Here is a 20842-nt window from a genome sequence, read left to right as displayed (position 1 = left end):
TTGCAAGAATTCAGCTAAGAACTGATGAGGATCTTCCAATGGAAGTCCATGAAACTTGCAATTCTACTGCATTAGAGAAACTAATTGAGGCTTAAGCTCAAAGTTGTTTGCTCTAATGGCAGGAATTGAGATGCTTCTTCCATAGAAGTTGGAAGTTGGTGCAGTAAAGTCACCAAGCACCTTCCTTGCATCTCCACCATTGTTCTCAGGTTCGGCTGCCATGTCTGCTTCTTTTTTGAAATTTTCTGTAAGGTCCTCTCCGGAGTGTTGTGCTTTAGCTTCTCTTAGCTTCCTCTTCAGAGTCCTTTCAGGTTCCGGATCAGCTTTAACAAAAATGTCTTTATCCCTATTCCTGCTCATATGAAAAAGAAGAGAACAAAGAGAGAAGAGGAATCCTCTATGTCACAGTATAGAGATTCCTTTATGTGTCAGAGGAAAAGAAGAATAGAAGAATGAGGTAGAGAGAGAATAAGAAGAATTCGAACACAGAGAGAGGGAGAGGGTTCGAACTATTAGATGAGTAGAAGAAAAATGTTAGTAAATAAATAAAATAAATAGAAAGAGATGAGAGAGAGAGTATTCGAATTTTAAGAAGATGAAAAAGAAAAATATTTTTATTTTTATTTAATTAATTAAGTTATTTCCGAAAATTTGAAAAAGAAATACAAGAAAATTAAAAACTAAAATAATTAGTTAAATAAATAGATTTTTGAAAAAGTTGTTAGTGATTTTCGAAAATTAGAAGTGGAAAAGTAGTTAGGTGGTTTTGAAAAAGATAAGAAATAGTAAACTTTTTTTAAAATTAAAACAAACAAGTCAAGTAGTTAGTTGAAAAAGATTTGAAAATAAATTTTGAAAAGACAAGAAGTTAGAAAAAGATTTTGAAATTAAAATTTTAAAAAGATATGATTGAAATTTATTTTGAAAAAGAATTGAAAAAAAAATTAAAAAGATTTGATTTTTAAAATTAAAGTTGATGACTTGACTAACAAGAAACTAAAAGATATGATTCTAGAACTTAAAGATTGAACCTTTCTTAATAAGAAAGTAACAAACTTGAAATTTTTGAATCAAAACATTAATTGTTAGTAAAGTTTTTGAAAATATGAAATAAAAATAAGAAAAAAATTTTGAAAATTTATTTAAGAAATTCGAAAATATTAAGAAGAAAATGAAAAAGATTTGATTTTTGAAAAAGATTTGAAAAGATAAAGTTTTTAAATTGAAATTTTGACTTGACAACAAGAAACAACTAAATTTTAAAAATTTTTGACCAAGTCAACTCAAAATTTTGAAAATTATGAGAAGAATAAGGAAAAGATATTTTTTTTACTTTTGAATTTTTAATGAGGAGAGAGAAAAACAAGAAAATGAAACAAAACATAAAAATTTAAGATCAAAACAAATAATGCATGCAAGAACACTTTGAATGTCAAGATGAACACCAAGAACACTTTGAAGATCATGATGAACATCAAGAAGATATTTTTGAAAATTTTTAAGAAAAGAAAGACAAGCATGCAAGACACCAAACTTAAGAACTTTTGTACTAGGAATACTAACAATTCGAAAATGCACAAGAAAAATAAGAAAAGACACAAAAAAAGAAAAATTAAAGATCAAACAAGGAAAATCATCAAGAACAACTTGAAGATCAAAGAAGAACACAATGCAGGAATTTTCAAAAATCTAAGAAAAATTAAAAACATGCAGTTGACACCAAACTTAAAAAATTTGACACTAGACTCAAACAAGAAACACAAAAATTTTTTTTTTGGTTTTATGATTTTATTAATTTTTTTGTATATTTTTCGAAAAATTTTTGGAAATAGAAAATAAAGAAATTCAAATTTTTTTTTTAATAAGAATTCCAAGACTCCTGTAATGTTAGTCTAAAGTTTCGGTCCAAAAGATTAGACATGGCCAATGGCCAGCCAAGCTTTAGCATAACAAATACAATGATGACATTTCTACAATGGAAAGTGGAAACTTCAGTCCAAAAGATTAGACATGGCGTAACAGCCAGCCAAGCTTCACATATCATCATGAAGCTCTAGAATTCATTCTTAAAAAATTTTTTGAATGATTTTTCAAAATTTTTTTTTGAAATTTTTTTTAAAAAACTTTTTGAAAAGAAAATAAAGGTTGAAACAAGAAAGAAGGATACCTAATCTAAGTAACAAGATGAACCGTCAGTTATCCAAACTCGAACAATTCCCGGCAACGATGCCAAAAACTTGGTGCACGGAATTGTGATCACACTTTTCACAACTCCGGTACAACTAACCAGCAAGTGCACTGGGTCGTCCAAGTAATAAAACCTTACGCGAGTAAGGGTCGATCCCACGGAGATTGCCGGCTTGAAGAAAGCTATGGTCATCCTATAAATCTTAGTCAGGCGGATTCAATTTGTTATGAGTTTTGATAATTAAAAGATAAATAAAACATAAATTAAACTAAAGATACTTATCTAATTCATTACTGGGAATTTCAGATAAGCGTTTGGAGATGCTTTGTTCCTTCTGAACCTCTGCTTTCCTATTGTCTTCATTCAATCATGCGTGCTCCCTTCCATGGCAAGCTGTATGTTGGTGGATCACCGTTGTCAATGGCTACCATCCGTACTCTCAGTGAAAATGGTCCAAGTACGGTTTCTATACGGCTAATCAACTGTTGGATCTCTCGTCTTGGAAGAAAAATATCAGGCACAGCTACCGCACGGCTAATCATCTGTCGGTTCTCACTTGTGTCGGAATAGGATCTCTCTATCCTTTTGCACACTGTCACTGCGCCCAACATTCATGAGTTTGAAGCTCGTCACAGTCATCCCGTCCCAGATCCTACTCGGAATACCACAGACAAGGTTTAGACTTTTCGGATCTCAGGAATGCTGCCAATTGGTTCTAGCCTCTACCACGAAGGTTCTAATCTCACAGATTAGAATGCTCTATTGTCAGGAGAGGCAAGTCAAATCCGTGGATCAGAGACCCAAGTGACTATACTCCGGCTGTCGTCCAATGATTACGTTGAACATCATGTAGACCACTTGTGCTTGTCAGGTACGCGGATCTTGGCTAAGCGAGTAACAAAGATAGTGGGTGATTGTCACGGGTCACCCCTTCATTCTGACTTAACTGAATTAAGTACGAGAGTATATCTTGGAGAAGAAGTAAGCGTGAATTGAAAGAGAAACAATAGTACTTGCATTAATTCATGGAGAACAGCAGAGCTCCGTACCTTAATCTATGAGGTGTAGAAACTCCATCGTAAAAAATACATAAGAGAAAAATGTCTTGGCATGGCCGTGTGGCCATCCTCCAAATGTGAAAAATGGCATAATATTCTTCCAATACAATAGGAAAGACTAGTATTTATACTAAACTAGTTACTAAGGATTACAGAAATTGAGTTACTAAGTGCAGAGAGTGCAGAAATCCACTTCTGGGGCCCACTTGGTGTGTGCTTGGGGTGAGCATTGAGCTTTACACGTGCATAGGTCTTTTCTGGAGTTAAACACCAGCTTGGATGCCAGTTTGGGCGTTTAACTCCAGTTCTGGTGCTAGTTCCGGCGTTTTATGCCAGAAAAAGGTCTCTGGCTGGCGTTGAACGCCAGTTTGGGCCATCAAATCTCGGGCAAAGTATGGACTATTATATATTGCTGGAAAGCCGAAGTTGTTAGCTTTCCAGCGCAATGGAGAACGCACCAATTGGACTTCTGTAGCTAAAGAATAACACATTTGAGTGCAGGGAGGTTAGAATCCAACAGCATCTGCAGTCCTTTCTCAGCCTCTGAATCAGATTTTTGCTCAGGTCCCTCAATTTTAGCCAGAGAATACCTGACATTACAGAAAAACACACAAACTCATAGTAAAGTCCAGAAATATGATTTTTGCATAAAAACTACTAAAAATATAATAAAAAGTAACTAAAATATACTAAAAACTATGTAAAAATAATGCCAAAAAGCATATAAATTATCCGCTCATCACTTATCTTCCAAACTCGACAATTTCACTCACTTATCACCCAAATCCAATTTATTCACCTACCTTCATCTGCACAACCTATCTCAAATTGTTCTAATCTTACAGCTACAATTAAACTTAGCTTCTTAGAAATCCTTACTTACCTTAGCCCACTAAACTCTTCAAGTATTCAAGCTTAAGATATGTCTAGCCACTATTCTACTACTTTTATTCGCAACTATCATGTACTATTGCATTGCACAAGCTTCTGCTGCACCACTCTGATTTTTCTGTCACTAATTAATTAACTAATCCAATTGTTCAATTAAGTCATACATCATTATCAGATTATAAAACCTAGGCTTACTTCTGAACTTCCTCAACTTGACCCAAATAGGATTTTACTCTCATCCTAAGACTAAGTAATAACTTAGGGCCTTATAGCATCTCTATGCCTAACTCAAGGTCTCATTAAATCCTCAATTTCAATATTTGTATTTCCTAGGACCTCAACAACAACTAGAGTATCTATTCCGGTTATTCATCTTTACTTTAAGTGTAACACAACAACTCAACATACTAAACAACCAACGAATTTTCACTTATCATAACTAAATCAAATGTTAAACTCAGCCAAAAATTGAAGCCTAAATTTATTCTCACTTATTTTTCTCCTTCTCTACTTACCTCTGCACTCTATAATTCACCATGTACCAAATGTTATATTAACCACCCTATAATCTACACGTAGAAACCAAAGTCAAGTGCGGGAATTTCCTGGGTGATAGCTTAACTCCAAATCTTAGTCTTTTAGTAGTTTTGTCCATATCTATGAAGGCAATTCCTTCCTTGCTTCCTATCTTCAACACAAGCACAAATGCAGTAGGCTCCAGATCGTGAGTCAGAGAATTTACTTCGTATAGCCTCAACTATCACGATGCATAAACCATTATTTCCTAGTGTTACATCGGAACGCACTCCAGGACTTCCAACGAAGCATCATCGTAGATCCCAACTGGTTCATGGGGTCAAGCAGTGCAAACGCTAGTGCTGTAGTTAATCTTTCTTTTAAGTTTTGAAGAATTTCCCCCTATAATATGATGTTTGCACCAATGGGCACCTTTGTGTCTCGACTCAGTCATTGGTAACGCCATTTGCAAAACCGAAGCTTCACAACTTCTCGTAAGGTTGCACGCTCACCGGTTTCATCCTTCGTGTTCATAAGTTGTATCCTAAGGAATTAACATATCGATGGTGGCGTCTAAGGATTGCATGCGATGTCGTAATGAGCTCAAGTTATCTAAAGGGACACCAAGCTCAAAGGAGAACAAATAATTCGAATGGTTTCCATAAGAAATTAAAAAGATACATTGTTTTGTGATCAGACAAGGTTGTAGAAAATAAGAAAATGCACTAGAAAGAGAATTGGAGTGCACCTCAAGGAAGGAATTTCAAATAAATAAATTTTGGTAGAAACAATAAGACAAATTGAATCAAAATAGGTCTTTACTAGTTTTAAGAGGATCACGAGCCCTCGAATAAAGGTGGTTCAACCTAACAGCACATGTTCAGGCTTACATCAAAGGGTACAAGATTCGGGTGAGGATATGTGCAAACAAGGAATGGGATTGGGCAAAGTTCCATTCATTCACCAAGAGGGATTCCGGAAAAAAGAACTCCAATGCAATTTACAAGGAAAAGATAGGTAGGTTCACAAGGATGTATTGGTGCTCTCCTTCATATAAAACCTCACACCGCCATTAAGATTACCGCGCTTCCATAGCATTACTCTGACTCATTGATCTTTAAGAATTTTGATTATTCGCTCACGTCAACCAAAAATGTCCCTAAGTTCTATCAGCTCTAACGGCAATACGCTATGCGGCACAAGTGAATTTGGTCCTAAATTTGATACTAAGTATGCCACCTCTATTCTCAAACCTTTCTCTCCGTCACAAGCTAGGTGTAACATGATGTTCCAATATCACGCAACGCAGTTAAAGCTTTATAACCAAGTATACACCTACCCTTTTACCTCAGGCGTGCCACTTGGTATCGAAGGCGTGACACGCCAGCTCTAAACCATCACTTGGACGTGCCACTTGAAGACCCAGGCATGGCATGCCAAGCTTGAAGGAGCCACCTTAAGGTGGGCGTGCCACTTGGGCATCAAGGCATGGCACGCCAGTACAAATTTTCAGAGAAGAGGTTGAAGGTCCAAGCACTTGGGCGTGCCACTTGGTGTCGACGGCGTGGCATGCCAGCTCTCATCGTTACTTAGGCATGGCACTTGAAGACTTAGGCGTGGCACGCCAACACTAAAGAAGGCCAAAGCAAAGCTGGGCATGCCACTTGAAGACCCAGGCGTGGCACGCCAACACTAGAGAAGGCCAAGCAAAGCTGGGCTTGCCACTTGAGGTTACAAGCGTGGCACGCCAACTCTCATTATTCACCTGGGCGTGCCACTTGAATGCTGGGCATGGCACGTCAGCTACTGGAGCATGGAAGAATGCTGGGCGTGGCACGCCACACACTGGGCGTGGTATGCCAGTTCTATTTTCCAGAGAAGAGAGTGAAGCACATACAAGGGGCGTGGTACGCCAAACCCTAGGCGTGCCATGTTAGTTCAACTTTCCAGAGAGGAAAAGAAGAAGGATAAAGCCTGGGCGTGCCACTTGGGCTCGAAGGCGTGGCACGCCAGGCCAACCAAAGCCTAAGAAGACTCTGGGCGTGCCACTTGGGTTCGAAGGCGTGGCACGCCAGGGACACCAATACATGGGGCGTGCCACTTGAAGAGCTGGGCGTGGCGTGCCATGCCAAATTGGAGGCTGGGCGTGGCACGCCACTTAAACGCTAGGCACACGTCAAGCTGGAAGGTCACTTTTATTGAGTTTTCCTTTCCCTTTAATTGTAATTTTCTTTTCTCTTTTGTATTTTCTTTATTCTAGTGCTAGGATTAGTATAAATAACCCCTGAAAGTACTGAGAATGGATTGTTGAGTAGTAGTTTTTATTGAAGTATAGTTAGATTTACTTTTCACATCATCTCTTCCATCTCTTGTACTTTTCTCTAAGCTATGAGTAGCTAAATTCCCTCTCATTGAGAGAGGGAGCTCTGTTCTACTTGATGGATTAATGATAGTGAATTTCTTCTTCTCTTTATATTCTCTTTGATTTGCTAAAGTAATTTCGTTTTAATGCTAGTGTTCAATCATCTTGGGAAAGAGGTTGAATGCAAAATGGGTTTCATGGGAACCTTGGAAAAGGAAACATGAAACCATGCTTGAAATCCCTTTTCACATGTGAGTAGATCTGGGTTTTGATGATTGGATATTGTGATATATAATCCACCTTCTATTATGGATCTACAAGAATGTCTGGTATAATCAGGGACCAAGCATATCTCTCTTCATGAGCAATTGGACTAAGAAATTGGCTGATTATCAAGATTTGAGAGATTGAGCCACCAAGGGATTGGGGCTCAATCAATCAAGATTGCCAAGAGGTCAATGAGTTGCATGATTGAAGAGGAGATGAGCTGGATTTAATCCAAAGAGAACAACATCTCCTGATCTCAATGAATTCTCCCTATTCTTACTTCTCACATTCTTTATAGCTTTCTTTACATTCTGCTATTCCCCATTCCCATTTACAATTCAGTCATTTATGTTTCTGCACTTTACATTCTTGCCATTTACTCTTCTTCATTTTATTGCTTTTCTTTACCTTTGAGCCATTTACAATTCTGCTATTTAAAATTCTGCAATTAGACTCTATATTGCTCAGCTTGACTAATTCACTATTGATTAAAATTTCTCAAATCTACCAATCTCTGTGGATACGATCCCACTCCATTGTGGGTTATTACTTGACCACAATTTTGGTGCACTTGCCAAAAGAACAGATTCATGATTTTATATGGGGAGTGAATTCTGGTCAACAAGTTTTATGGCGCTGTTGCCGGGGATTGGTTTGAATCTGACAATGACTAAATTGATAGGGAGCTAGATTAAGCATTTTAATTACCTTGTTAATTTCTTTTTCAGTTATTCAATTTTTCCTTTTCTATTTTGTTTTATTTTTACTTTGATCATTTTAGTTACTCATTGTTCATATTTCCACTCTTCTTGCTGCTCTATTAACTATTTGATTAATTGCACCAACTAAGCTAACCACTAATCTTAACAAGAGTGCTTCCTTCACTCGTCCTCTGTTTGCTGTTGTTGAATGTATGACAGGTAGAAGGGGAGAAACTTCATCCTCTTTCGATAGTAAACCCGAGAAGACCTTCCTTAGATTAAGGAGGGAAGCAAGAGGCAAAGGCATAGTTGGAGAGGAAGTAGTGGAGGAAGACCTGAGAACCACTATGGAGGAAAAGGTGCATAACCATGTTGGAGAGGATGCTGGCAATCATGTTGGGCAAGAGAGGAGAGTCTTAGGCTCTTACATCAACCCAAATCCAGGAAACTGTGGCAGTAGCATCCTGAAGCCAACAATTCATGCTAACAACTTTGAGTTGAAACCTCAACTCATCACACTTGTCCAGAATAATTGTTCATATGGAGGGGGTGCCCAAGAAGACCCAGACCAACATCTCACTACATTCTTGAGGATTTGTGACACTGTAAAGTCCAACGGTGTACACCCTGACACTTACAAGCTACTTTTGTTCCCTTTTTCGCTCAGAGATAAGGCAGCAAAGTGGTTGGAAGCATTTTCCAAGGAAAGATTGACCACTTGGGATGATGTTGTGAACAAGTTTCTAGTAAGATTTTACCCTCCACAGAGAGTCAATAGATTGAGAGCTGATGTGCAAACCTTCAGACAGCAAGATGGTGAAACCCTTTATGAGGCCTGAGAGAGGTTCAAAGATCTGACAAGGAAATGCCCACCAGATATGTTTAATGAGTGGATGCAGTTGCACATCTTCTATGAGGGACTGCTATATGAGTCAAAGCAGGCAGTAGATCATTCTTCAGGGGGCTCAATCAACAAGAAGAAGACCATTGAAGAAGCCATAGATGTCATAGAGACTGTGGCTGAGAATGAGTACTTCTATGCTTCAGATAGAACTCAAAAGAAAGGAATGATGGAGATCAATTCTATGGATGCCTTGTTAGCCCAAAATAAGGTGATCACTGCACAACTAGCAGCCTTAACCAAGAAGGTAGAGAAGAATCAAGTCTCAACTATTCAAGCCCAAGCCCCTCCACAAGAAGGAGATGCACCAGAAGTTGAATGTGAATGGGAGCAAGCTAACTATGTGAACAATCCATCTAAACCACCATATGATCCAAACTCCTAGACATATAACCCAGATTGAAAGAACCACCCAAATTTTGGGTGGGGAATCCAACAAAGCCACAACCAAGACCACAAACCATACCAATCTAGCCAATACAACAACCACAACCCTAACCATCAATCAAGCAACAACAAACCCTACCACAACTCACACAATGCACCATACCACAACTCACACAACCAACAACCACAAAACAGCCACCACCAAGATACATCATCCTCAACCATGAAACCATGTGAAACTAGCAGCAATTTTTTAAAATTGGAGGCTGTCAGCCCAATTGACAGGGACTATTTCTACTGTCCTGGAGAGACAAATACATGCTGAACGAAAAATAGATGCAAACCAAGAGGAGTTCAGATCCAACATAAGAAATCAAAGGGCAGTAATTTCAAAATTGGAAGCACAAGTGGGGAGCTTGTCTAAAAAAATACCAATGCCTACACATACATTTCCTAGTAAAACCATGGCCAATCCAAGAGGGGAATGTAAGGCCATCACACTAAGAAGTGGAAAAGTTGTAGAAGAAGCACCCCCAAGCCAAAGCAACCAAAAAGAAAAAGCTGCAAAGGAACCTGAAACCAAGCAAGAAGAAGAGACCCCTGCACCATCTTCACCAAAGTAAGTCCTAAAACCTTATGTTCCACAAGCACCCTATCCACAAAGGCTGAGGAAGGATGGGAAAGACCGCCAGTTCTCTAGATTCCTAGAAATCTTCAAGAAGCTCCAGATCAACATACCTTTTGTAGAGGCGTTAGAGCAAATGCCACTCTATGCCAAATTTTTAAAGGAGCTCATCATAAGAAAGAGGAACTAGGGTGAAAAGGAAACTATAGTGCTAATTGAGGAGTGCAGTGCCATCATACAAAAGAAGCTACCTCAAAAGATGAAAGACCCTGGGAGTTTCCAAATTCCCTGCATCATAGGTGATATCAACATTGAGAAAGCATTGTGCGATCTGGGGGCCAGCATCAACCTCATGTCTTTGGCAATGATGAAGAGGATGAGGATTGAGGAGGCCAAACCAACTAGAATGGCACTCTAATTGGCCGATAGAACATTCAAGTTTCCTCATGGGGTAGTGGAAGATTTGTTGGTAAAAGTGGGAGAGTTCATATTCCCAGCTGACTTTGTTGTGCTTGACATGAAGGAAGAACCCAATACATCAATCATCCTAGGAAGGCCATTCCTAGCTACTGCTGGAGCTATTATTGATGTTCCAAAAGGGGAGCTAGTCTTGAAATTTTGCATGAGGAGAAGATGGTCTTCAATGTCTTCAAGGCCATGAGTTACCCCAAGGAATCCATTAGAGAATGCATGATAGTGGACACAATTAAAGATCTCGTTCAAGGAGTCCTACAGGAAGAATAATGTGAAGTAATCATAGAGCAAGATCAACAAACTCCATGTGGTGAACTACCACAAAAGACTATGGAAGGACCAATCATGTTGGATAAGACAAGTAACATGGAAGTGGAGGCACCGAAATTGGAACTAAAAGCTCTACCTCCAAGCTTGAAATATACTTACTTGGGTGACAACAACACATACCCAGTGATCATCAATTCAAGTTTGAATGAACAACAAGAAGAGGAGCTAATCCAAGTGCAGAAACAACACAAGGATGCTATAGGGTGGACACTTGCAAACTTAAAAGGAATCAGCCCTTCAATGTGCATGCACAAAATCTTACTTGAAGAAGGTTCAAAGACCATAAGACAGCAACAGAGAAGGCTAAACCCAACAATGAATGAAGTAGTGCAAAAGGAGGTGCTAAAGTTGTGGCAAGCAGGGGTGATTTACCCATCTAAGACAGCCCCTGGGTAAGCCCTGTGCAAGTAGTTCCCAAGAAAGGAGGGATCACTGTTGTACCAAATGAGAAGAATGAATTAATACCAACAAGAACAGTGACTGATTGGCTAGTGAGGGAAAATTAGATTTTCACACAATCTAACCGGCAAGTGTACCAGGTCGCATCAAGTAGTAATAACTCACATGAGTGAGGTCGATCCCACAGGGATTGATGGATCAAGCAACTTTAGTGAGGTGATTAGTTTAGTCAAGCTAACAGTGGTGAATTGGGTGAAATTGAGCAGCAGAAAGTAAATTGCATGGAATTTAAATTGCTGAAAGTAAATTGATAGAATCTTAAAGAGAAAGAAAGGTAAATTGCGGCAAATGTAAAGGGAATTGGGTGCAGGGGAATTAAAGAAAGCAGTAAATCAGAACTCAGAACAATTGTAGAAGATTTAAATTGCATGAAAAGTAAATTCAGATCACAGCAAGCTCAAATCTAAAGTTGCAGAACGTAAATTTTCAGAGGAGAATTGCAGAAATTGAAAATCTTTCTGAAGTGAAACTGAATTCAATACTGAAAAATAAAATATCACAGAAAGCCTTCTATTCTATTCCTACTCCTACTCCTACTGTTGCCTACTACTACTGTAGCCTACTCCAGCGCTCCTACTAACTACTTGCCTCCTTGAAATGAAACTGATGCCTTTATATAGGCTTTACAAAATGACAAAGGAAATTAAAATTAAAAACAAATTACAATTAAATGAAAATCCAATTCTAGATGCTCCTTCTGCCTTTGCTTGAGTGATCTGAGTGGGCTTTGCTTGCTGTAGTTCAAATAGGCTCAGAATGAAATTAATTGAACAGAAATACACTTCCAGGTGAGCGTAGCATTCGGGTACCCACGTGTACGCGTGCTACACGCTTGCGCATCCCTGGTGTTTTCGCCCATCGACGCGTACGCGTCACTTACGCATACGCGTCCCTTGCAGCGTTCACAAAACAAACGTAGCGTTCATGCAACGAACGCTCCTCCCACGCGTAGGGGTCATTTACGCGTACGCATGGATTGCAAAATGTCAAATCCACACTGCGCTCAATTCGCGCATTTGCGTGCTTTCTTCCAGAAATCACATCCATGCGTACGTGTCATGCACACGTACGCGTCGATGGATAATCTTCAAATCCAAACTTTGCGCTTTGTCGCAGGCGTTCTCTAATAAAGAACGTAGCATTCTCACTGAATGAACGCTGATCCCCGACCCACGCGGATGCGCCATGTATGCGTACGCGTGGTTTTGCAAAATTATCATTTGCGCATCCGCGTCCTGTACGCGTGAGCGTCGGTTGCAAAACTCTAATTCCAATTTTGAATTTGCCCAAAAATGCTCCTTTAGTTAACTTAGCGTTCTCGTTGCAAATGAGCGCTGATTGTGAAAACAGAGCTCGCTTTCTTGATTTAGTCATGGGCCACGCTTTTAAAAGCGTGGCCTAAGGCTCCAAAGCATGCCCAATCTCTTAAATGTGCCCCAAAATTTCTCTTTTCTCCTTTTTAGCTTATTTTGTGATTTTTTGCTTCTTTTTATTCTTATTTCCTACAAAGTTTATAAAATCAAAAGATCAAAGAAATATACCATTTAAGTACAAAAGCATTCAATATTTAAGCACTAATCATCAATTTCTTGTATGAAAAAGCATAGAAAAACATGACATGATGACATGTCATCACAATACCAAACTTAAACCTTGCTTGTCCCCAAGCAAGAAAAGAATCAAGTAGTAAAGATTGACAATCCATGGTAAGAAGAAATAGCAACTCAATGTTCATGGTTGGCTAGTTTTCTATGCATGCTACAATCACAAAAGAAATGTAAATGATTGGTGCTTCTATCTAGCTCATTTTATGAAATCTTTTCCTTATATTTCTTCCTTGAAACAAGCTTTTGATTTTCTTATTAGCTTCTCCTTTTGGGTGCTTTGCCCCATGAGTTGATAACAAAGCTACGACTTTAAATGCTTTGTTTTTAAGTATTACCACTTGATACATAAGCACCACAAGCATTTAATTAGAGGACTTCATTAAGCTCATTTGTTTCTTTTCTTGACTCTCTAATCATTGAAGCTCAGAGCCTTGAGCCTTGAGGGAGTGCTTTTGCACTTGAGCCTAGCCTTGACTCTAAGTGTTTTGTTTTTAAGCTTTTTGCCTGATACATAAACATCACAAGTATTTAACAATTGAATTGTCATTGGTACTCAGAGCCTTCAGCTTTCTCATTCTTTCCCTTTTGCTTTTTCTTGCTTTAATTTGCAATTATTTTTTCAAGGTTTTCATGATTTCAAAAATTTCATAAAATGTCCTAGATGAAAACTTCAATTAAATAAAATCTAATGCAATTGAGCAACAATTAATCATACTAGCTTTCCAATACTTGTATGCCCATGCTAAGTTCTTCTTTAATGCCTTGTTTGTTTATGAACATGATACTTTATTGCTTTTGAACTAACAAAATTCAAGATAGTAGTCATAATGTCACAGCAAGATGTTATAATTTAGTAAACAAACTATGCTTATTCACAACACACATGCATACAGAGAAGATAAAGACAATCATGCAATTTAAAGTGCTAGAAACAAATGAGAGGAAAAGGAACTTTACCACCTTGAAATTCATCTTCTCTGTTGTTGTCCTTTTCCTCCTATTCTTCCCCCTTCCCATACCAACTTAGAGTGTTTGCTCATCCTCAAGCAACAATTAGTACAGTGATGATGGGGTTTATAATGGATCATGAGTGTCTTTCCAATAAAATGTTAGTAGTACATGTGTTTAAGCAAGCAAAATAACAGTGAAGGCACAGAAAACATAGACATTGTGATTGAAAAAATAAGAGGGTGTGCATGATACATTGCATAAAGAATAAGTGGCACACCAAACTTAGTGTGACACTTTCACTTGGAATTGATGCAAGTATCCAGTATAGATTGGAAACAAATTTTTGTTGCATAGCAACACCAAACTTAGAATGCAACCATATGTCAATTTATTTAAACTAAGACTAAACAAAGGGAACTATTATATGTTAAATACAATTACCAAGCGAAGAATCTATCAGGAATAAGGATTTCTTGGTGAGGTATTAACAAAACAGTTAAGGAGCAAAATAAATGAAAGCATTAAAAACAAAGAAATTACTAAAGAGAATAATAAAAATGTCTAACTAAAAGAAAGATAACACTGCAAAGACATTATGATTATACAGACATGTGATGTTGCTGAATAAATTACATAGAAAATAAGTGACACACCAAACTTAGAATCTTAGTCTGACACTTTCATTTTTGATTTGATGCAATCATCCAGAAGGATTTAAAACAAATTGTTGCAGGGCAACACCAAACTTAGAATGTAATCATATGCCAATTTATTGAAATTAAACAAAGCAGACAGAGAAAGTAAACAAAGAAAAGAAATGAAATGTTACCTACGGTTGGGTTGCCTCCCAACAAGCGCTCTTTTAGTGTCATTAGCTTGACATGTTGTTCTTCACTTTCTTCCTCTTTTTCCAGTTTATTAAGAGGAATGACCTCAAGGGGGGAGAAGAGTCAGCTATTATCCCCTGTTTTGGTCTCTCCTCAGCAAGCTTCCTTTTGTTATTTGCTAGATTGAACTTGCTTGCAGGATCAGGGGTAGAATTGTTTGCAGTTGACCTTTTCTTGAATGTTGTCCTTGGTATCTTGGTCACAATCCTCTCTTCGGTACTCTTGTTAGTTGCCTTCACTTCTTGGATATCAAGACTTGGTGGTTGTGTGATTGTTGGAGTGTTTTCTTCATCAAGAGCTGATGCCAAGGCATCTTAGGCTAGTTTCACTAGCATTTTTTATGTTATTTTTAGTTGTTTTATGCATTTTCTTGAGCCTTAAGTAATCATTTGGGCCAAATAGTCATGCTTGTCTTAAATCATTCAAACATGAAGATTTTTATGCAAATTCCATGAGTTTTTAGTTATATTCCTTGAATGCTATGAATGGAAGAATTCTCATGAATTTTAGCAAGACTTTGATGCAACTGTTTGGATGATTTCAGGGAAGAAGAGGCTAGGCAAGGAAGCAACAAAATCAATAAAGGAAGCTTGAATATCACATGTGGAGTTTAAGTTCCAGTTTAAGCCTAAACTGGAGCTTAAACGCCAGAATCATGAAGGCTAAGAAATGCTGGAATTGAAGTTTAACCTCCAGTTTAACCTTAAACTGGAGGTTAAACGCCAGAATGAAAAGTCTCACCAAGAGAAGCTTTCTCACAGTGAATTGGATTGAGTGAACTTGCTTGTTGGCTCAGGAGTTGGATTGTTCTTCGACCTTCTCTTCTTCATGGATATGGTCCTTTGTTTCTCGGTCACAATCCTCATTTTGGTGCTTGTTTCTACTGCCTTCACATCCTTGATCTCAGAACTTGGTTGTTGTTGGACAGTTGGAGTATCCTGTTCATCAAAATCTTCCTGAATTTGTGGTTCAATGAACCCTTCCTCTTTGCAACTCTCTGTTTCATTGGAGTGTGATCTCCCTTGATTAACCTTCTCCATTTCTTGTTCTTCTGATTCCTCCCTTGGGTTTGCCATGGTCTCACTAGAAGAATTGTGGGTAGGGATTTGCTTTGATAGATATCCAATTTGTGCTTCTAGCTTTTGAATGGCAGCACCTTGATTTTGTAAGTTGGATATCAATTCTTCCTTAAAGCCTTTCAAATCGGTTATGTCTTGACTCATGGTTGCAAGCATTCCTTCTATCCTGTTTAATTGATCTTGAAATTGTTGGTTCGGATTAGGTTGATGAGGTTGATTATCTTGGCTGTGATATGGTGGCTGGGAGTATGTGTTTTGTGTGGGTTGATAGAGTCTTTGGTTGGCGTGTTGGTAGTGGTATGACTCTTGTGTGTAGTGGAATGAGTCTTGTGGATAGTGAAATGAATTGTATGAATTTGAGAAGGAATTTTGTGCTGAGAAATGCTCAAGTGATGAAGAATTTGGATATGTAAAACTAGGAGGTGAGGTTGGATAATTCAGAGGTGATGGCTCTTGATGAATGGGGTGTGAGTAAGTGAAATCTCTTTGGTTTTGATCTTCCCAGCCACAACTTGAGTAGTGATCAAATTCACCAAAACATGGACCATTTTGTGGCTCTGGGAAGTACCCCGTTTCCTGTTCCTGATACTCCCACCCACCATGAGCATAATAACATGAATCATTCTGTGGTGGTGGAGAGTTTCTCATGGATTTTGATTGACCAAAAGATGATGGATACTCCTTTCTTTTTTGCAATGTGCTTAGTCTCAAACAATACTCATCCAAAGATAGTGGAAATCCCATAGTGAGGCAATATCACAAACAGCTAGTGGTTAGTATGCTAACAAGTGAATAAGCAAAGAAAACAAATTAAAATCTGCAAAAAGAAAAGAAAAATTGCTCAATCTAGTTAACTTCCAATTTGAGAATTGTCAATCGAAAACCAATCCCCGGCAACGGCGCCATAAACTTGATGCGCATAAACTAGTTATGCTACGATTTAGGAAATTGCACGATCGGCAAAATTCCTTCCGGCAAGTGCACCGGTTATCGTCAAGTAAAAACTCACAATAGAGTGAGGTCGAATCCCACAAGGATTGGTTGAGTGAGCAATTCGGATTAGAAGTGTGTTCTAGTTGAGCGGAATCAAGATTTAGATGAGAATTGCGGAATGTAAAATTGGCGGGAAAAGTAAATGACAAGAAATCAAAATGGCGGAATCTTAAATGGCATGAATTAAAGAGCAGAAACTAAATTGCTGAAATTAAAAGGGATGGGGGTGATTGCATGAATTTAATTGCAGAATGTAAAGAGAAGTGGAAATCAGAAATGGGGAATTCATTGGGTTATAGGAGATATTGAGATCTCCGAATCAAAACATGTTTATCTCTTCCTCAACCAATGCGTTCATTGAATTTTGCTTGGCAATCTTATATGATTGGATCCCAATCCCTTGGCTCACCAATTCTCTCTAAAAACAAACAAATTCCCAATCCCTTGGTTTAAATGTTCATAAGAAGAGATGATGCTTGATCACTGATTATACCACACAATTTCATGAACCACAATTTGGTAGGATTACATGTCACAATATCCATCCAAACCCCAATCCAATTCACTGTGAGAAAGCTTCTCTAGCATGAATCCTCCATTCCTTTCCCAAGGTTCCGAAGGATTCCAATTATGGGTAGTTTCTTTCCCAAGACAACTACCCAATGGAATTAGATCGAGAAGCTTTCTAACAAAATTCAAGAGAAAAGATTGAAGAAGAAGATAAACTATTATTGATTCATTGAATTACAATAGAGCTCCCTAACCCAATGAAAGGGGGTTTAGTGAGTCATAGCTCTGAATTCAATTACAAAGATATGAAAACTAGCTAAAAGTGAAGGTAAAAGTCCCCTCTCAGGGGCTGGATTCCCCTTTTTTCCAGTCCCCTCTTTTCCAGTCCCCTCTTTTTTTGTCCCCCTCTCAAATGCAGAAACTAAGGCCTTTAAATAGGCTCCCTAAATTACAAAATGAAATTGAAATTCAAAGCAAATTACAATCAAATAAAAATAAACTATTCTAGATGATTCTTGTGGCCTTGATTTGGTGTTGTTGATGGGCCTGCTTGCTTGAAGGGCTGAGTGACATAATTGATCCAAAAAGGATAATGATCCATTAAACTACACCCAAATGTTGCACCCCCTTTCTTGAGTCGTCACTTTGTTCTCTTGTCAACCTTGCCAATTTGATGCCAAATATAAACTATTATACCTCGTTGGAAAGCTATGGATGTCAGCTTTCTAACGCAACTGGAAGCACCTCAATTGGATCTCTACAACTCGAGTTATACTCCATGGAAGGTGAAGAGGTCAGCTGGCCTGATTGCATGTTGGTACTATGCTCTTCTATGCACATTACGGGGCTGTTTTCTCCCTCAATTTTTAGTATCCACCATGCATGCCATATATGCTTGGAAAGCTCTAGATGTCTTCTTTCTAATGCATTTTGAATCACCTCATTTGGAGTTTTGTAGCTCAAGTTATTTATGTTTGAAGAAGGCATGGTCAAGCTGTTCCATATAACACGTTTAAGCTTCAGAGAAGAGAGTGAAGCACATACAAGGGGCGTGGTACGCCAAACCCTAGGCGTGCCATGTTAGTTCAACTTTCCAGAGAGGAAAAGAAGAAGGATAAAGCCTGGGCGTGCCACTTGGGCTCGAAGGCGTGGCACGCCAGGCCAACCAAAGCCTAAGAAGACTCTGGGCGTGCCACTTGGGTTCGAAGGCGTGGCACGCCAGGGACACCAATACATGGGGCGTGCCACTTGAAGAGCTGGGCGTGGCGTGCCATGCCAAATTGGAGGCTGGGCGTGGCACGCCACTTAAACGCTAGGCACACGTCAAGCTGGAAGGTCACTTTTATTGAGTTTTCCTTTCCCTTTAATTGTAATTTTCTTTTCTCTTTTGTATTTTCTTTATTCTAGTGCTAGGATTAGTATAAATAACCCCTGAAAGTACTGAGAATGGATTGTTGAGTAGTAGTTTTTATTGAAGTATAGTTAGATTTACTTTTCACATCATCTCTTCCATCTCTTGTACTTTTCTCTAAGCTATGAGTAGCTAAATTCCCTCTCATTGAGAGAGGGAGCTCTGTTCTACTTGATGGATTAATGATAGTGAATTTCTTCTTCTCTTTATATTCTCTTTGATTTGCTAAAGTAATTTCGTTTTAATGCTAGTGTTCAATCATCTTGGGAAAGAGGTTGAATGCAAAATGGGTTTCATGGGAACCTTGGAAAAGGAAACATGAAACCATGCTTGAAATCCCTTTTCACATGTGAGTAGATCTGGGTTTTGATGATTGGATATTGTGATATATAATCCACCTTCTATTATGGATCTACAAGAATGTCTGGTATAATCAGGGACCAAGCATATCTCTCTTCATGAGCAATTGGACTAAGAAATTGGCTGATTATCAAGATTTGAGAGATTGAGCCACCAAGGGATTGGGGCTCAATCAATCAAGATTGCCAAGAGGTCAATGAGTTGCATGATTGAAGAGGAGATGAGCTGGATTTAATCCAAAGAGAACAACATCTCCTGATCTCAATGAATTCTCCCTATTCTTACTTCTCACATTCTTTATAGCTTTCTTTACATTCTGCTATTCCCCATTCCCATTTACAATTCAGTCATTTATGTTTCTGCACTTTACATTCTTGCCATTTACTCTTCTTCATTTTATTGCTTTTCTTTACCTTTGAGCCATTTACAATTCTGCTATTTAAAATTCTGCAATTAGACTCTATATTGCTCAGCTTGACTAATTCACTATTGATTAAAATTTCTCAAATCTACCAATCTCTGTGGATACGATCCCACTCCATTGTGGGTTATTACTTGACCACAATTTTGGTGCACTTGCCAAAAGAACAGATTCATGATTTTATATGGGGAGTGAATTCTGGTCAACAAGTTTTATGGCGCTGTTGCCGGGGATTGGTTTGAATCTGACAATGACTAAATTGATAGGGAGCTAGATTAAGCATTTTAATTACCTTGTTAATTTCTTTTTCAGTTATTCAATTTTTCCTTTTCTATTTTGTTTTATTTTTACTTTGATCATTTTAGTTACTCATTGTTCATATTTCCACTCTTCTTGCTGCTCTATTAACTATTTGATTAATTGCACCAACTAAGCTAACCACTAATCTTAACAAGAGTGCTTCCTTCACTCGTCCTCTGTTTGCTGTTGTTGAATGTATGACAGGTAGAAGGGGAGAAACTTCATCCTCTTTCGATAGTAAACCCGAGAAGACCTTCCTTAGATTAAGGAGGGAAGCAAGAGGCAAAGGCATAGTTGGAGAGGAAGTAGTGGAGGAAGACCTGAGAACCACTATGGAGGAAAAGGTGCATAACCATGTTGGAGAGGATGCTGGCAATCATGTTGGGCAAGAGAGGAGAGTCTTAGGCTCTTACATCAACCCAAATCCAGGAAACTGTGGCAGTAGCATCCTGAAGCCAACAATTCATGCTAACAACTTTGAGTTGAAACCTCAACTCATCACACTTGTCCAGAATAATTGTTCATATGGAGGGGGTGCCCAAGAAGACCCAGACCAACATCTCACTACATTCTTGAGGATTTGTGACACTGTAAAGTCCAACGGTGTACACCCTGACACTTACAAGCTACTTTTGTTCCCTTTTTCGCTCAGAGATAAGGCAGCAAAGTGGTTGGAAGCATTTTCCAAGGAAAGATTGACCACTTGGGATGATGTTGTGAACAAGTTTCTAGTAAGATTTTACCCTCCACAGAGAGTCAATAGATTGAGAGCTGATGTGCAAACCTTCAGACAGCAAGATGGTGAAACCCTTTATGAGGCCTGAGAGAGGTTCAAAGATCTGACAAGGAAATGCCCACCAGATATGTTTAATGAGTGGATGCAGTTGCACATCTTCTATGAGGGACTGCTATATGAGTCAAAGCAGGCAGTAGATCATTCTTCAGGGGGCTCAATCAACAAGAAGAAGACCATTGAAGAAGCCATAGATGTCATAGAGACTGTGGCTGAGAATGAGTACTTCTATGCTTCAGATAGAACTCAAAAGAAAGGAATGATGGAGATCAATTCTATGGATGCCTTGTTAGCCCAAAATAAGGTGATCACTGCACAACTAGCAGCCTTAACCAAGAAGGTAGAGAAGAATCAAGTCTCAACTATTCAAG

General features: G+C 38.5%; 2 non-coding genes across 2 annotated transcripts; both read right to left on the bottom strand.

Moving 5' to 3' along the window:
* Nucleotides 1-8759: 8759 nt before the first annotated feature.
* On the bottom strand, nt 8760-8865 carry LOC112739561 (small nucleolar RNA R71). The gene has a single exon (XR_003170493.1). It is a non-coding gene; the product is annotated as a small nucleolar RNA R71 (small nucleolar RNA).
* An 11574-nt stretch (nt 8866-20439) lies between these two features.
* Nucleotides 20440-20545, bottom strand: LOC112739560 (small nucleolar RNA R71). The gene has a single exon (XR_003170492.1). It is a non-coding gene; the product is annotated as a small nucleolar RNA R71 (small nucleolar RNA).
* Between the last annotated feature and the right edge of the window lie 297 nt (nt 20546-20842).

Source organism: Arachis hypogaea, chromosome 13 (genome assembly GCF_003086295.3).
Source record: "Arachis hypogaea cultivar Tifrunner chromosome 13, arahy.Tifrunner.gnm2.J5K5, whole genome shotgun sequence".
Taxonomy (NCBI): Eukaryota; Viridiplantae; Streptophyta; class Magnoliopsida; order Fabales; family Fabaceae; genus Arachis; species Arachis hypogaea.
The sequence above is the reverse complement of the archived record's forward strand: the minus strand, read 5'-3'. Positions and strand labels throughout refer to the sequence as shown.